General features: G+C 38.0%; 1 long non-coding RNA gene across 1 annotated transcript; it reads left to right on the top strand.

Moving 5' to 3' along the window:
* Positions 1 to 9721: 9721 nt before the first annotated feature.
* LOC106030460 (uncharacterized) lies at positions 9722 to 16317 on the top strand. Its single transcript, XR_001203759.3, has 3 exons — positions 9722 to 10813; positions 12220 to 12308; positions 14733 to 16317. It is a non-coding gene; the product is annotated as an uncharacterized lncRNA (long non-coding RNA).
* The last annotated feature ends 288 nt before the right edge of the window (positions 16318 to 16605 follow it).

The raw sequence follows: 16605 nt of genomic DNA, 5'->3' as shown, positions 1-16605 counted from the left end.
CTGTGACTGCAAACCAGTAAAGTCAAGAAGCTGTTTCCTTAGGCAACAGGGATGAATGGAAGTGGGAAAACAATTGTCTGTATATTCAGTCATCCAACTTCATGAGAAACTTGTCAGGTATTCTGTAATATGCTGCAAGATACCGATCACAGAGAAAGCCCCAAATCTCCAAAATTTTCCATTCTACTCTAGTTTTGACAACATTTTTGCATTTTTAGGTTCTGAGGTTTACAATTTTTCTATAGTACGTCAAATAAATTATTTGCTAAACAATACAGAGTAACACCATAACACCACTTTTGATACTTTTTAAGAAATCAGATATTTATGTCATTTTTTCATCCTTTCAAATTATTTATGCACTTTCTTCTCTTGCCATCTCATTATGAACAGCTCAGTTTCTTGCTTTCAGAATATTTTAAGCAGTGTATTAACATTTACTTTCTTCCACACTCTCTTTTTCTTAAATTGTTTTGCTCTATGTTTACTAATGTACTTATTTCACAGTTCTGACAAATCACTTTGTCATTCCTAATCTCTGCATGTTTCACTCCAATCTCCTAATTTTAGTGTCAGTCAATGAACTCACTGTGGTATTTTCTTATTAGGATCATTTCCCTTTGGTGACTGAAAAGTGGTCTTTAGCATAGGTGTCACTTGTTTTTTCTTTTCAGATCTGTTTGCACTTTTTTTTCCTGGGCAATTCTGTGTTTGTGTTTGTGCTCTGTAATCAGGAGATTACTGCATTAAAAATAAATAAATAAATAAATAAAATCTCATTTTCAGGCTGTTATCAGTAATGCATTATGTAAAATGGAGCTGCCTCTGACTATCTGTGCATTAGAGTAGAAGGTAGAATTCTAAAACATGTAACTAACCTTAGAGACATCTGTAAGTGTATAAAACAATCTGAACCTATGACTCTCTGAAGCTGAAATCTTTCGATGCCAAAAAAATGAAACAAGCTCCAGAGGAAAAAAAAAAGGAAGTTAACAGGAAATTGAAGCAAATTTAATATGTAAAGATGAATTAAAGATATTTATTTGGACTGAAAAACAAATATTTGCATTGCTTTCATAACATTTAAGGTAGGTTTTGTTAGGTATTTTTCAGAAGAACAACGGAATTAATGGGTTTATTGTTGCTTTTTGATAACTAAAACAAAATATAACAACATACATATTTTAAAAATTCTGGAGAGCAGGGTAAGTGAATTGGTATTCTTAAGCTTTTTTTTTTTTTAAGTATTTTAGAGAGAGGGTAAAACTCATAGCATGAACAAATGAAACACTGAAGTTTCTTTTATTATTTTTCTTTCATGGAAATATTACTTTCCACTTTTTATATGAAACAGGCTATGAACACATACAAATGCCAAAATGTTAAAGCTTTTTGGTAGGAACCTTCTTTCTTATTTAAAAAAAAAAAAAAAGTTGTTTCTTGCAACATGAAGGGAAGGGAAGGGAAGGGAAGGGAAGGGAAGGGAAGGGAAGGGAAGGGAAGGGAAGGGAAGGGAAGGGAAGGGAAGGGAAGGGAAGGGAAGGGAAGGGAAGGGAAGGGAAGGGAAGGGAAGGGAAGGGAAGGGAAGGGAAGGGAAGGGAAGGGAAGGGAAGGGAAGGGAAGGGAAGGGAAGGGAAGGGAAGGGAAGGGAAGGGAAGGGAAGGGAAGGGAAGGGAAGGGAAGGGAAGGGAAGGGAAGGGAAGGGAAGGGAAGGGAAGGGAAGGGAAGGGAAGGGAAGGGAAGGGAAGGGAAGGGAAGGGAAGGGAAGGGAAGGGAAGGGAAGGGAAGGGAAGGGAAGGGAAGGGAAGGGAAGGGAAGGGAAGGGAAGGGAAGGGAAGGGAAGGGAAGGGAAGGGTGAAAAAATATAACTCTTTTAAAATTTTGGAACTATATCCATAGCAACTAAACGTCTAGCCTGTGAGTTCTACTGGAGTTGGTGCAACACCAAATGCACATCCCTGATGTATGAATACATCCTCTATGTCCTCCATTGGACTGATTCCATTCTGAAATGTTATTACTTTAGTAATATTACCAGTTAAGAATTACATAAACATCTGTATGAAGTGCAAATCTCTCTTCAGGAAGCTATGACATGGTTTTAGAAGAATTCTGGTTCTGGTTTCCTCACCTGTCACTCTAATTTTCCCCTTTATTTCACTAAATTGTAGAGGTTCTGGCATCTAACACATTTCCTGACAATTGTTATTAGTATAATAGATCAAAAATAAAATAAAATAATTACAGAAACACATAAGCTTACTTCCACATTGGTCCCTTAAATCACTATTGCAACCAAGGATTTTGAGACTTTTTATTTTATTGGCATAAACAAATACACGAAAAATACATACATCTTCTCCCACCATGGAGGTGGTGGATATGCAAATAATTGGGTCTTCAGCTGTGTCCTGATACTTACATACTGAATTAAAGTGTTGAATAGCTGAAAGGAGACATAAAGCCACAGTGATAGCTGGGGATAGTGCTCTGATATGGTGAACGAGATCCCCTACATAAATCTCAGTGAAAGGCATAGACCCAGGGAACTACAGACTGGTGAGCCTCACCTCTGTGCCTGGCAAGATTATGGATCAGTTCCTCCTGGAGGCAATATTAAGGAACATGTGGGACAAGGAGCCAGCATTGCTTCACCAAGGGTAAATCATGCCTGACTGATCTGGTGGCCTTCTATGACGGAGTAACTGCATCAATAGACAAGGGAAAACAGACTGATGTCATCTACTTGGACTTCTGTAAGATCTTTGACACGGTCCCATACAACATCTTAATCTCTAAATTGGAAAGATATGGATTTGAAGAGTGGACCATCAGGTGGAAAAGGAATTGGCTTGATGGCCACGCCCAGAGAGTGATGGTCAATTGTTCTATGTCCGTGTGGAGGTTAGTGACAAAAGGTGTCCCACAGGGGTCTGTCTTGAGACCTCCAGAGGAGGGTCATTAAGATGATCAGAGGCTGGAACATGTCTCCTATGAAGAAAGGTTGAGAGAGCATGGTATTTTCAGCCCGAAGAAGAGAAAAATCTGGGGAGACTTCGTTGCGGACTTCCAGTACTTAAAGCGGACTTATAAAAAAGATGGAGAGTGACATTTTGCATGGGCAGATGGTGACAGGATAAGGGGGAATGGCTTTTAAACTAAAGAAATGTAGGTTTCGATTAGATATAAGAAAGAAATTCTTTACTATGAGGGTGGTGAGGCACTTGAGCATGTTGCCCAGAGAAGTTGTGGATGCCCCATTCCTGGAGATGTTCAAGTTCAGGCTGGATGGGGCCTTGGCCAGCCTGATCTAGTGCGTGGCATACCTGCCTATGGCAGGAGGGTTGGAGTTAGATGATCTTTATGGTCCTTTCCAACCTGAGCCATTCTATGATTCTGTGTGAGGATAGTGCCAAGGTCATGTTACAGCACTTTACATGGCAGATGAGAAGCAAGGTCCAAGACACACCCGTGAGCCTGCTGTAGGTTCAGCAGAACCCTTGGCTCTTCCAACACAGAGAGCAGTGAAACACCCCTGGACTGAGGGACTGCAAAGATACTTTCCAAGCATTTTTGTGACACTCCTCTAAGAGCACTGAATATTTGCAGCAGTAGGTAAATTCTGTCTCCACTTAAGTGACTGAAGAATTTACACTGGATTTACAGCCTTATAGGCAAGTCTGTAACATCTTATAAATCTACGTGTGGCAAGAGAACTGTTATTCCCCAAGTAGCATGTCCACGGTGTGCTTGTGTTGCCACCTGAAGTAATTATTTTGCAGGGATGAGAAAGAACAGAGTCCCTGAGACTGCAGCTTCCTTGCAATGGGAAAGAATATAGCCTTGGCTCTGCACAGATAAAACAGCACTGAAGAAGAGGTGATTTGTATTTATTACAAGGTTTGCACAGTCTTGTCTCCATAGAAAAAGGGGAGTGAGCAAAGAAAAATTCTTTACTTACTTTTCTTGTTTGTCCTTAATGGAGAATATCTATTAACTTTTCTCATGCTGAAATTCAAGTCAGCTTTCTGTTATACAGTTAAGTACTTAAGGTGATGATAACAAAAGACCATCACTGAATTTGCTTTATTCTTGAAAATTGAGGGGCAGCTTCTGTTACTGCTATTGTCTATTGTAGATTTTCATGCTTCATAAATAAATGAATAAATAAATAAAGCTGTTATCATCACCAGGAATAATGATTGCAAACCCAACAGAAAGTTTTATTATGTTAGTAGTTCTGAGGTCACATCTATGGTATTATTTTTTTAACAATCTATAGTTTTGAGCAGTTAAGTTACCTATGCTAAAAAAAAAAAAAAAAAAAAAAAAAAAACTTTAAAACCTTTTCAGTTTTAAACAGAAACATGGAAACATGTACAAATATAAAACTTCTTCCTTTACTAGGTAGGCTATCTGTGCCACAATTTACATGCTTTAGGAGAAAAATTTTGGCTCAGAGCCACATCTTCTAGGCTCCAGATCAGAAGTTATATTAAAGCATACCAATGTCTTGCCCTCAGTTGTATTTCCTCTGTGCAGTGTTCCAAGCAGTATCTCAGAAAGCATGATGTGGAGAGACCATTAAAAAAATCATTTGTCCATGACAAGCAGGAAATGAAACAACCTCTCTCTTGACATAAGTCAAGTCATTTAGTCTAGCTCCTGACAGAACCACATCCAAAGTGTCTTTACACTGAGTCAAGTGATAAGGGATAAAGGGAAATACTGGCTGTCATAAGAGTTCAAGAGAAGCATATGCCTGCATTAGATTTTATTTTGTATTTCCTTTTTTTAAAATTAAAAAAAAAAGAAAACCTACTATTAGACTTAATTGTAAATATTATTGTCTTATAAAACCAATAATTAAATGAGTGTTTTGTAAAATACCGTGTTGTCAGAAAGCTAAACAAACAATTCTTTTGCCTGTAAATTATTTCAAGGAGGTGTAAAACTATAGCTAGCACATGACCTAGAAAAAAACACCACTTTTCTCTGCTACACAAAGCACAGATTTCCTCCTTTGCTTACTTCCAGCTAGACACCAGTCTGGACAATGAAAGGAAATAGTTTTAAAAGTTAGTAGGCATTCTGGTAACTGTAACTTCAAACACTAAAGCAGCATGTTGAAAAGTATACGATCAGCTACAGTGAGCGGTTCTGATAGAACTGCAGACTTTTCAACAAATTTACACTTAGCTCATTGATCTCAACATTTATGTTATTATGCTGCACGATTATAGGAGTGCTCCAAATGGGATTTGAAAAATTACAGTTTGGACAGTCTGAATCTTCCTTGTTTTCAGCACTCCTTGTTTCATTTGCTGTCCCTCATACTTTGAATGCTAGGATGTAATATAACCCTATCTCACCTCTGGTCATTCCTAGGCTAGGTATTTGCACTCTGAAATGCAAATTGTTGAGATTATGCCTGGCACAGGCTGGAGCAAGGTGTTGACGTTACCAGAGTATTAAATCCTAGACCTGAATACTTTGCTGTATCATTAACCAGAGCTAGTAGTCCCTCAGTCTGAGTGAATATTTGGAACCAATGGAAATTTTGTTGCTCAATTTAACAAAGCCAGGATTTCACCCCTGACCCATCATGTTCTCCCAGGCTATAGAAATAGTTAGGCAAAAGTGTTTAACGTAATCCTTGTCAGCAGGGTAACGTAGTGCCAGCTCTAACACTGGATTGAGATAGCAAGACCAGCTTAATTCCAGTTACTTTTCCTAGCTTTGCCTGTGAGCATCCATACCAAAATTAATTCAAAAAGCCTAGGGCATTCTTTGGTAGAAATAAAAGGTCAAAGTCAAGAACAAACATGTACCTTTAATATGTAAATCTACTAGACAACATCAACTGATTCTCCACCTTGCCATAATTAAAAAGAAAAAATCTTGCTCTCATCTCTTTTTCCCTTATAGAATGAATGGGAATTAAGAGATCCAAGGAGGAGGAAGAAGAAGATAAAGCCTTCTCCCTTCAGCAGAACAAACAATCTGATCAGGACAGATCCCCAGGCAACCACAGCCTCAGAAATCACGTTGTTGAAGGTCTTATCTTAGGGAAAGCTCTGAGGAAACTCTCTTACATGTCTTTTTATAACCCAAGCTATTTCATCCTCCTATTTATTTTATTATATTTACACATATATGTGTATATGCATATAAATGTATACAAATATACATCCCATAATTAATCATTTCATTTACATCATTCACCATGAAAACATTATTATTTTCATCAAGACTTTAGAGACGCTTTATCAAAATCTTTGGTGTCAAAACAGCTTAGCCTCATAATGATTTCTCAAAATATGTTGAGTGTCACTAACCATCAAAAACTTCCTCAGCTACTCCACACACCTTCTAGTCCAGCAAATTACATCACCTAGCTGCCTTGCCCTATTATTCCCTTAAAAAAAAAAAAAAAAAAAAAAAAAAGTAATGCTCTCTACCAAAGACAAATAATGTCTAATTTTGTCTCTCTTTGTCTAGCCAGACTAGAAGATAATTAGTTCTTTCTTTCTTACTCTATTGCAGATTAGTAAGAAATTCAATAAGAGACTTCCACTGAACATCACTACATTGCAAATGAGAAATATAAAGGGGTTTTGTTGAACGGAAAACATCCATGTTTTTATTCCCCTTTAATGTATTTCAGGTTGAGTATGAAATTTCAGCAATGCACAAGGGAGAAACAACAACAATTTATTGAGGCAGGAGACACAAAAGTAAGTAATTGGAAGAATTATGCGAAATGGTGTTGTGGTATAGGCCCAGCAAGCAACTCAGCTCCACACAGCTGCTCGCTTATTTTCACCAGGTGGAAGCAGGGAGAGAACTGGAAAGGTAAAAGTGCAAGAACTCATGAGCTGACATAAAGACTGTTCACTAGATAAAGTAAAAGCCACATGTGCAAGTGAAGCAAAACAAGGAATTCATTCACTACTTCCCATCAACAGGCACCTAGGTGTTTAGCCACTTGTTGGAAAGCAGAGCTCATAATATGCAAGAGTTCCTTGGGAAGACAAATGTCATCACTCCAAACTCCCCCACACATACACACTTCCTCCTTCTTTACTCCAGCTGTTATTGCGGAGCATGACGCCACATGGTGTAGGACATCCCTTTGGTCAGCCTGGGTCACCTGTCCTAGCTTTGTCCCCTCCCAGGTCCTGGTGCACTCCCAGCCTTCTCACTGGCAGGGCAGTACCAGCAGCTGAAAAGTCCTTGGCCCTGTGTAAGCACTGCTCTGCAACAAGTAAAATATCAGTGTTATCACAATTATTTTAATCAAAAATCCAAAACACAGCATCATACAAGCCTCTATGAAGAAAATTAACTCAATCCCAGCCAAAACCACGAGAAAGAGTATGACGGAGATAATCAGAGAGAATTTGGAAAGGATTAGGAAACTAAATTGAAAGGCAGAGAGAGATGCCTTGGTTTCTCATTTAAAACACTGAATACTTCAAAAGAGATTGGTACTCATAAGTTATTTCTGCTCCAATTGGCCTTATTAATCTCAGTCGTATTGTCATAGATATTTGCTCAAATCTATGAACTGTTCAAATAGTGCATGATATGGGTCATGTGAATACAGACAATTGGAAAATAATCTTTTACTGTTTTAGAAGATTGATATGGGTTGTTTGTCTTTGAAAGGCTAAAATGTAGATAATATAATAATAATAATAATAATAATAAAAGCATTTAAAGTGCATTCTGGTTTCAGTAATGCATTCTGTAAATACTCAGCTTTATCACAGACCAGCTTTACAACTATTGTAAAATAGTAGCGATCCATTTAAACCATTTTATGCCACCTAATGATATGCCTCAATAAATGTATCCAAAAGTTGGTGCATTTCTAATACCTGTCATCAGGTGGCCTGCTATCAGAAGAACTACTTTTGTAAAAGATTTTGTGATAATTTATTGACTTTCTTTCATCCTGAGTAAGACAACCTACCATTTAATGCCTTCAAATGAAACAGCTACTCTCATTTAAGTTAATCTAACAAACACAAATAAAATGCTATTTGCAAGTACCAGCAAAAGCACAAAATTGAAAGAAAATCTAGTAATTGGCTTTGAGAATTAAAAGAATGTGTTCTTTGTATTTGAAAGAGGAACAGAAAATCGTGAACATTGATTTCAGAATATAAGCTATTCCATTTATTGTCTGGAGAGTGCCCATCAGAGAACAAGAAATTCCACTCGGACTGATCTCTTGATACATGTGCCATAGAAACAAATCAGAAAATATACTTCTTTTTCTATAGCTACATTGTCTCCAGTTTCGAGGCTTCTTATATGTTTTCTGCATTCCAGGAAATAAATAAATGGACAAATAATTGTGGTAAATAACTTCAAAACATCCACAATTAAATGTATGTGCTGCTGAGAGTCTACAGAGTATTAAAACTGTACTGTAAAACTGTTGAGATATTCTGTGGCAGTTAACTGATCATTAGGTTGATTAGTTTTCTCTTTACAATCATCGTATGTAAAGAAATTGGGAACTTAATGAGCTCTTTAAACCAGATTATGTCCCCATGTTCTCTTAATTTCTCTTAACTTCAACAGGTCTGCATGACCATGGGAGATGGCCTGCGTACACCTGATTATCTGTTTTGATTTGCATGATGTTTGCAAAAGTCAAAATCATCAAATATTTATCAGTCAGTGGATTAGGGGCTGGGATATTATGGATAATGCAATAAATCTGTAACAGAAATAGTGCCTCTGGGTACCAGCTGCTCTGGTTTATAACAGTATAGTCATGTCCATGCAGGGCTGTGACCAGTTAGTAAACTGTCCCAGACCAGAAAATATCGGACATACACATTAAACTTATATCAGCTAGCTGTGCACTCCCAGAAGCTCATAGAGCCATAGAATAATTTAGGTCGGAAAGGACCTCTGGAGCTGAACCCGTTGATCAAAACCAACTTCAGTTACATGAGATTGCCCAGGGCCCTGTCCAGTCAAGTTCTGATTTCAATCAAGGGTAAAGGTTTCACAGCCTCTCTAGGAAACCTGTTCCAGTGTTTGATCAAATTCACTGTGCAAAATGCTTTTCTGACATTTTGTCAGAATTTCCCTTGCTGCAGCTTGTGACTATTGCCTCTTATCTTTTTACTGTCTCTTTCCAGGAAGAGTTTGTCTTCTCTAAAACTTTTGGTTATGTAGCTGAAGACAGAAAATAGATTCTCCCTCAGTCCACTAGTCTTCCAGATGAGCAAACCCAACTCTTGGATTCTTCTTACATGAGGTGCACCAGCCCTGTAAACAGCATGGTGGACTCTCTCCAGGTTATCTATGCTTTTCTTGTACCAGGGACACTAAAACTGGGCACAGTACTCTAGCTGTGCTTTCACAAGAATTCAGCAGAGGTAAATAACTGTTTCCATTAGCCTATTGGCTACACTTTTACTAATACAGCTCAGAATGTAATTAATCCACGTATCCACAAGGACACACTGTTGACTAGTATTCAATTTACTGTATACCAGGACCCTCCCTTACAGTCCTTTTCTGCAAAACTGTTTTCCTGTAGTATCATGGTGATACTCCACCACAGGTGCAGAATTTCATATTTGTCTTCACTGAATTTCATGAGGTTCCCATTAAACCACTTCTCCAGCCTGCCAAGGTCCGCTGCCTGTAAACTATACCATACTAACTGCTTGCCCCAATCTTGAGACAATTGGTCTTGTCATCTGCAAACTCACTGAGGGCATGTTTCATCCCCTTGTTCACCTTTTAGTATGAATAACAACAACAGGACACACAGCTGTCCAGGCCACCCCTGGAGATAACATTGATAATAACATATAGCTAGCCTTGAGTCCTAGCCTTGACTTTCTGACTCTCAGAAAGTTGTTAAGGGGATTGGGAGAGCAGGTAGTGTTCTCCTCCATCTTCCCAATTGGAGACTGGGGACCAAGAAGAAGATAAATGGATCAGGCAAATGACTGGCTGTGTGGCTAGTACCATGTTCAGGGTCTGGGGTTCTGTGATCTTGGACAAACCTTCGCAAGACCAGGCATGTTGACACTGGATGGGGCACACCTGAACAGGTGGGGCAAGAGTGTTCTGTGAGGCAAGCTGGTTAGACTTATTAGCAGAGCTTTAAACTAGATTCAGCAGTGGACGAGGATTAACTTCTGACAGAGAAGAACCAAGGAACACCAACACTTCAGGAAGCAACAGGGAAATACTTGTGAATCATCCCAAAGTAATTAGTGGCTGGTCCACTAAAAAGGTGATGGGGCTGACAACCTAACTGAAGTGCCTCTACACCAATGCACACCTTATGGGAAGCAAGCGGGAGGAGTCGGAAACCATGGTGCAATCAGAAAACTATGACTTAATTGCTACCATAGAAACATGGTGGAATGAGTCACTCAACTGGAACACTGCAAGTGAGGGCTACAAGCTTTACAGAAGAGATAGGCAGGGAAGGAGAGGCTGGGATGTTGTCTTCTGTGGAAAGAAATTGATAGATTGTGAAGAGCTGCCTCTGAGAAACAGCCACAAACAGGTTGAGAGCTTGTGGCTAAAACTCAGGGACAGGACCAATAAAGGACACATTATGGTTAGGGTCTACTTCAGGCCACTTGATGAAAGGAAGCCTGTTGACAGGGTCCTCTTGATTCAGGTACAAGAAGCATCACACTCACAGGCTCTCATCGTAATGGGGGACTTCAACCACCCTGACGTCTGCTAGGAAAGCAACACAGCAGGCTGTAAGCAATCCGGGAGACTCTTACAGCATGTTGAGGATAACTTTCTGGTCCAGGTATTAGTTAGTGGGAAATTTTTTATTTGGAGGGTGATGAGGCCACTGGAACAGGTTGCCAAGAGAAGCTGTGGGTGCCCCATCCCTGGAGGTATTCAAAACCAGGTTGGATGGAGCTTTGGGCAACCTGATCTAGTGGGACATGTCCCTGCCCATGGCAGGAGGGTGGAATTAGATGGCATTCCAACCCATCCAGGATATGATTTTATGGTTTCCAACACTGAAGCTCCATAGATACCAGTTAGGAATCATAATCTTTTAAAAGAAATCCTTGGGGACTGCCAGACAAAAGGGAATCTTTTCATCATGCAACTTTACCAGACAAAGGGTTAATGTGGTCTCTTAGCAGCCTCTTAATGTTGTCTTTCTTTAATATTGTACTGGGGGTGTCCTCAGGTGTATGTCAGAAGTGTAATAAATGAATTTAGATACATGGTTAGAAGAAGGTTTGAAGTTGCCATAATTTTATAGGAAAAATATTAATGGAAAAATCATCAACCTTCTGTTTTCAGTTTCTAAAAGGAGTTTCATAATCATACTTTTTCCATTTCACATACACAGATGATAAGCATAATATTTTAATTTTAACCTGGGCAGACAACTTGCAGAACTGTGATTTGATTGAACTCTGTTGTGACTGAAGATTTCTTTTGAAGATCAGCACCTTACTGAGAATATTGAACTGAAGTGAATAAATAAAACATGAACATCAATAAGGATAAAGAAATTCAAAGTTAAATAAAATAAGATGTTATAAGACAACCACGGAATATTTAAATATGTAATGCAGACTTTCTAATGAAAGAAAGAAAGGAATATAAAATAATTTGTAACCACAGAAAGTTGAGAACACTGCAAGAGGCAGAAGAAAAATTAACCACTTGCTTTAAAAAGTTTTGTGGCCATGATCACAGATGAAGTGAAATGGTGCTGTGCTACAACTATGTAATCTTCATTCACATGACAGGATCACCTGCTGCAATATTTTATAATGTGCATAATGTATATCCTGTAACATTATATTTGAAAATCAAGAGGCCAGATAGGAGGTAATATTATTTGTTAAATCACCCAAAGTAGGAAGTGAAAACAGACTTTCTTCAGACTTTCTTAAAAAGTCATGGCCCACTACACTGGCACACGAAAGTGAAGCCCTGGATCTTGGTCTTAAAAATCTGTGTAATGCTATTTGTGGCTTTATATATATATATATATATATATTTAAAACAAACAAACAAAAAAAACTTTTTAACTCTTATTTGTTCTGTAGCATGAAAAATTGAGCTGAGTTTTTAATAATCTGACAGAAAATCTCACACCTCATCCTGTTAATTCTCTTAAACCTCACCACTGAGATGACTGTATGATTGAGATTACCTGTCCATACTGACAATGTCATACTGCAGGTCCTGCTGAAATGACCACAATTGCAATGTGATGCGCTCTTCCAGCTGCTTCCCACAGAGATGGTTCTTACTTCAGCTGCCTGTGCAAGGTACTGGATCCTCACTTGTCACTCAAAACCAAAATCCAGAAAGCATATTTCTTTTCTTTTGAGGTAATGCCAAAACAGAAAATTTAGAAGTAGGCAGAAATGTTGCCTCCTGCTTTCAGCTCATAGGCTGTGTTGTCTGCCTGGGGTCTAAAGAGCAGAGCAACTAAAGCACTGCCACTGCAGAGGCATGGTTATGAGGGACTGGCCAGAGCAGGAAGAGATGGTGATGTGAGAAGGGTAAGAAGCACAGAGGGGTGACAACAAGGTTTTGTAGTCCCTCAGAACAAGCATTAGCCCAAACAAAATGTTCTCTAGTTCCTGGGCTGTTCTTTCAAGGGATGCAACAATTTTGCTTAGGCCTCTGGGTTATACGGATGTTTTAGCTAGGAGTGTTGCCCTTACCCATGTACAACGTTTGCTCCCTTCCTTTTTCCATTTATTTTGTGATATGCAACCTGTGAGCTTCTGTTGTGCACCACAGGATAATTCTGTACAAGTTACGTAAATTTTTTCAGCTGGATGTACACTTGTTGCTGCTGCTGTCTTATAAGCACTCCAAAAATCATTTCTGTTTCATTTTCTAGTGTACAAATTGTTACTTACAGTGTACTGACAAGAACCATAAAGCAAGAATCTAATTAGAAATAATTAAGAGCCATCCACATACCCATGAATTATAGGCCTGATCCCTTTGAATGACTGACAAAAGCTGTTTCCGGTGCTTCACAGAAGATGAGTGTTTACAGGGAGAAAGAACTAGATTGCTAACAACAGCTAGTCAGCAAATTTCTTTTTTGTTGTTGTTGTTTTTATAATCCAGTTTATTCCAAAATGCCGAACAATGCCCAGCACTGATATTTTATCATTGTAACCATGACTGAGAAAGCTTTTTTAAAAAACAAACAAATGAACAAACAAAACCTTCAAATATCTAGTCAGTCCAATAAATGTGAAGGCATTTATGGCTGCCTGCTCCATTCTTTCAGTGAGCAATGCTCAGTGGGGCTGCCAGTTTGATGTGAGATGATTGAAGTCTTATTTTGGAATTACTCTTTGTAAAATTGCCACTGGACGCCCAAAAAAAATATTTGATAGAAAAGCTGCAATCAAAACTAAAAATACACCTGTAAGGGATGTGTCATACCACAGTTATATTACAAATGCCTCTACCAGAAAGAGAGTGGATTTAGGACAACACCACACAACTGCTAGATAGGAGTTCTGAGTGTATCAGATGTTCTGAGAGAAAAAATAATAATAATAATTGAATTTGAGTGCACTGCTAATTATCCACATAAAATATTTTAAAGTTCTATCATGATACAGCTACAAATAATTGCTGAAATACTGAGTTTAATCTGCCTAGAAGAAGTGTAGTCATCTATGAGCTACTGAACCCTTTTAGTTGCATTGTGCACAAAACCTGTTTCAACATATGTAAAGTTTCTGAAAATTACCTTAAGACAATTCACCAAACTTAGGGGATTGTTCTAACAGAAGACTGTTGCCAAAACAGCTCTTCATGATGGCATGCCAGGGACATGCCAGAAACTGGAAGCATATTTGAATTGCACAGCACAGCTGTTGGTTAAAGATCAGCTCTGGGGTAAACCTTTGTAGGCTGACTGAAATGCTGGCAACCCTTTATGTGCTCTTAAACCAAGGACCAGGCAAGCTGTTGTGCAATGAGAGAGATGGAAGCAGATTTTCATGTCTCTAACTTTGTCACCAAAGTAAATTTTCCAAGATGGGATTCTTTGCTCCTTCAATACTTAAACCAGAGAATACAGCTTCCAGAGGGAATTTAGAAAAGCTAAGTAACAGTCTCTATATCATGAATGCAGAGCTTCCAGTGTAAGCATCCATCGCAAAGTTAAAAATACGGAAAGTCTAAGCATCCAAATCATGTGCTTAAAGTCAGATAGCATGGATATTCCCCAAAATCTCCTTTTCTTTTCTTTCCTATTGATAGCCAGAAAAGACAACCAATGCTCAAATATTGTTTGGGGTGTGGGGGGGTAGGGTTTGTAAAGCAAGTTAATTTTTTTTTTCCAGCTTCCTCACTTTTTTTTTCACCTTAATTCCTAAGTTTTGTTTGTCTCTACTCATCCCTGGTGACAAAAATAGCAGTTTGATCCTCTTTTTACCCTTTGTAGTAAAAACTGTGTCTGTAGTTTTTACACAAGGGCAAAACCCTTGGGCAAGCAGAAGTGAACTCGATGTTGTTAACTTCAGGTAGTACTAAAATAGACTTTACAAAAGGCATTGCAGAGGCTTTTTACTTTCCCAATTTTATTGCAAACAAGTCCTAACAACTCTCTTGAGATCAAAAGCTGTCTAATAGTGATCTTTTTAGTCAATTCATCCAGTTACAACAAATGAACATTATCTTGACATTCTGTGCATTGTTCTGGTTATTTTCAGTTGTTGCTATTGTAACCTGCTTTAAGGCATCATGCTGAACATGGATTCAATTTCTAAAGCACCTGAAGGTACTGTCAGTATTAAGGAAGCATGCCAAAGCTGTCATCGAGTAGTCTACAGCAAAAGATGGTACAAAGCTGAGCTGCAAGTCAAAAATTAAGAATCTTTTAAGATGTTCGACAGAAAGTAATATAGCCATAAGGACTTAACCAGAGCAAAAACTGCTGTAGCAGTTACGCTGAACATAGAGCACAGAAGAGAACATTCTGACAGTGTTAAAAAAACAGACCTTTATACCTCAAATTGATTCCCTCCTGGAAAATATTTTACTTTTCATTTCATGAAAACTGCCAATTATGGAAGTTCCAGAGTAAACATGTGAGTCCTTTGAAGTATTTTTGCTTTAAAAAGGTTTGATGTTTAAAAAAAGGGGGATATTTTTCCCTTGGGAATGCCATTTTTTCTCTCCAGAATACTTGCTATTTAAAGAAGAAAAAAAAAGTTATATTTCTATTAAATTTGTACTGAAATCACTAAACTCTGATGTGGCTATGAAATTTTTGTGAATTGCCAAATCCTAAAAAAAAAAAAAAAAAAAAAAATGAAGAAGTTAAATTCATTTTGGTGTTAATGCATATCTCCCATAGTACTTTTTTACCTTCTTAGTCTTGCGTGTATTTCAAATGTAAAAACAGTAAAGTGGAATATATACATATATTTTTTCATCTTGTACAGGCTTGTATGATGAAGAACTGACAAGGTAACTGTAAAAATATCTGTTATTCTAACTTCCATCATTGCTTTCATTAAGGGATCTGAGAGGCAAAAGGAGAAAATGGTTTCTATGACTTCTTGAATGTTATACAGAATTTCTGATTGTGAGGAACTTTCCTTTTCCTTAGCTAAAAAGATAGCACATCCCAGAATTTATGAAGAAGTTGTTTTATAGTGTTGATTGCCAGGTAATTATATTTTTTAATTTGCTGAACATCTGCAATCTCTAAAAATAAGTAATTGTATCAGCCAAGGCCTTTGTAATTTTTTGCTGTTGGTGGTGGGGTTTTGTGTGTGCGTGGGTTTTTTTTTGTTTGTTTTTTGCTTTAATGTAAATCCAATAATCTGATAATTACTATCCAAGTCACAAGAGACTACTACTTCTTTTTCCAGGAAACAACATGATTAAAGTTAGGTTACTCAAAGTTTCTATTAAAAATATATATATATATATTCATAAATAAATTTTAAAAAGAAGGAAGGAGGGGAAGGAAACCTGTGTATAAGCAAGCAATAAATGTAGTTGCTTCAGAGATACTCTTTGCATGTTTTTCTCTGAAGTGCTTTTTTTACAGACATAACCATTTTCAAATTAGGCTTATTTTACTTTGGGCATTGTCCTCCAAATAACTTCAAAGTGTATTATTCATCACATCAAAAGTGAGTTCTGCCATAGCTGACTGATCAGGCTTTGTTGCTTTGGTTTTCTTTGTACTTCTGATGTCAGTCTGCTCCTGTGATATGAAGTGAGGAAGGGGAATGTAAGGAATATTGAGGTAGGGCAACAGTGTGAGCAATATATTCTTTGGGAATGTACTATCTTTTCAGATGTCCAGACGATGGTTTGCAGTGGAATGCCAACAAGTAGCTCACAAGCTCTGTAGTCCAGACTGAGCTGCTGTATTCATCAGAGCTTAAAAGAAATATGAGATTTTTTTTCTTATTTATTGTGCCCAGTGGTCTGACTCTTTCTAATTTTGGAGTCTCTCATAGTTCTCCTTGAAAAAGCTAAAACAAGTGTATACTGGCGTTGGGGTTATTTGACAGACAAACCCTGGTTGCCTCCTGACTTGGGTCAGCTGAAGTATGATAGGAAATT

This window comes from Anser cygnoides, chromosome 3 (genome assembly GCF_040182565.1).
Source record: "Anser cygnoides isolate HZ-2024a breed goose chromosome 3, Taihu_goose_T2T_genome, whole genome shotgun sequence".
Taxonomy (NCBI): Eukaryota; Metazoa; Chordata; class Aves; order Anseriformes; family Anatidae; genus Anser; species Anser cygnoides.
This window is presented reverse-complemented; position numbering and strand designations above follow the sequence as displayed.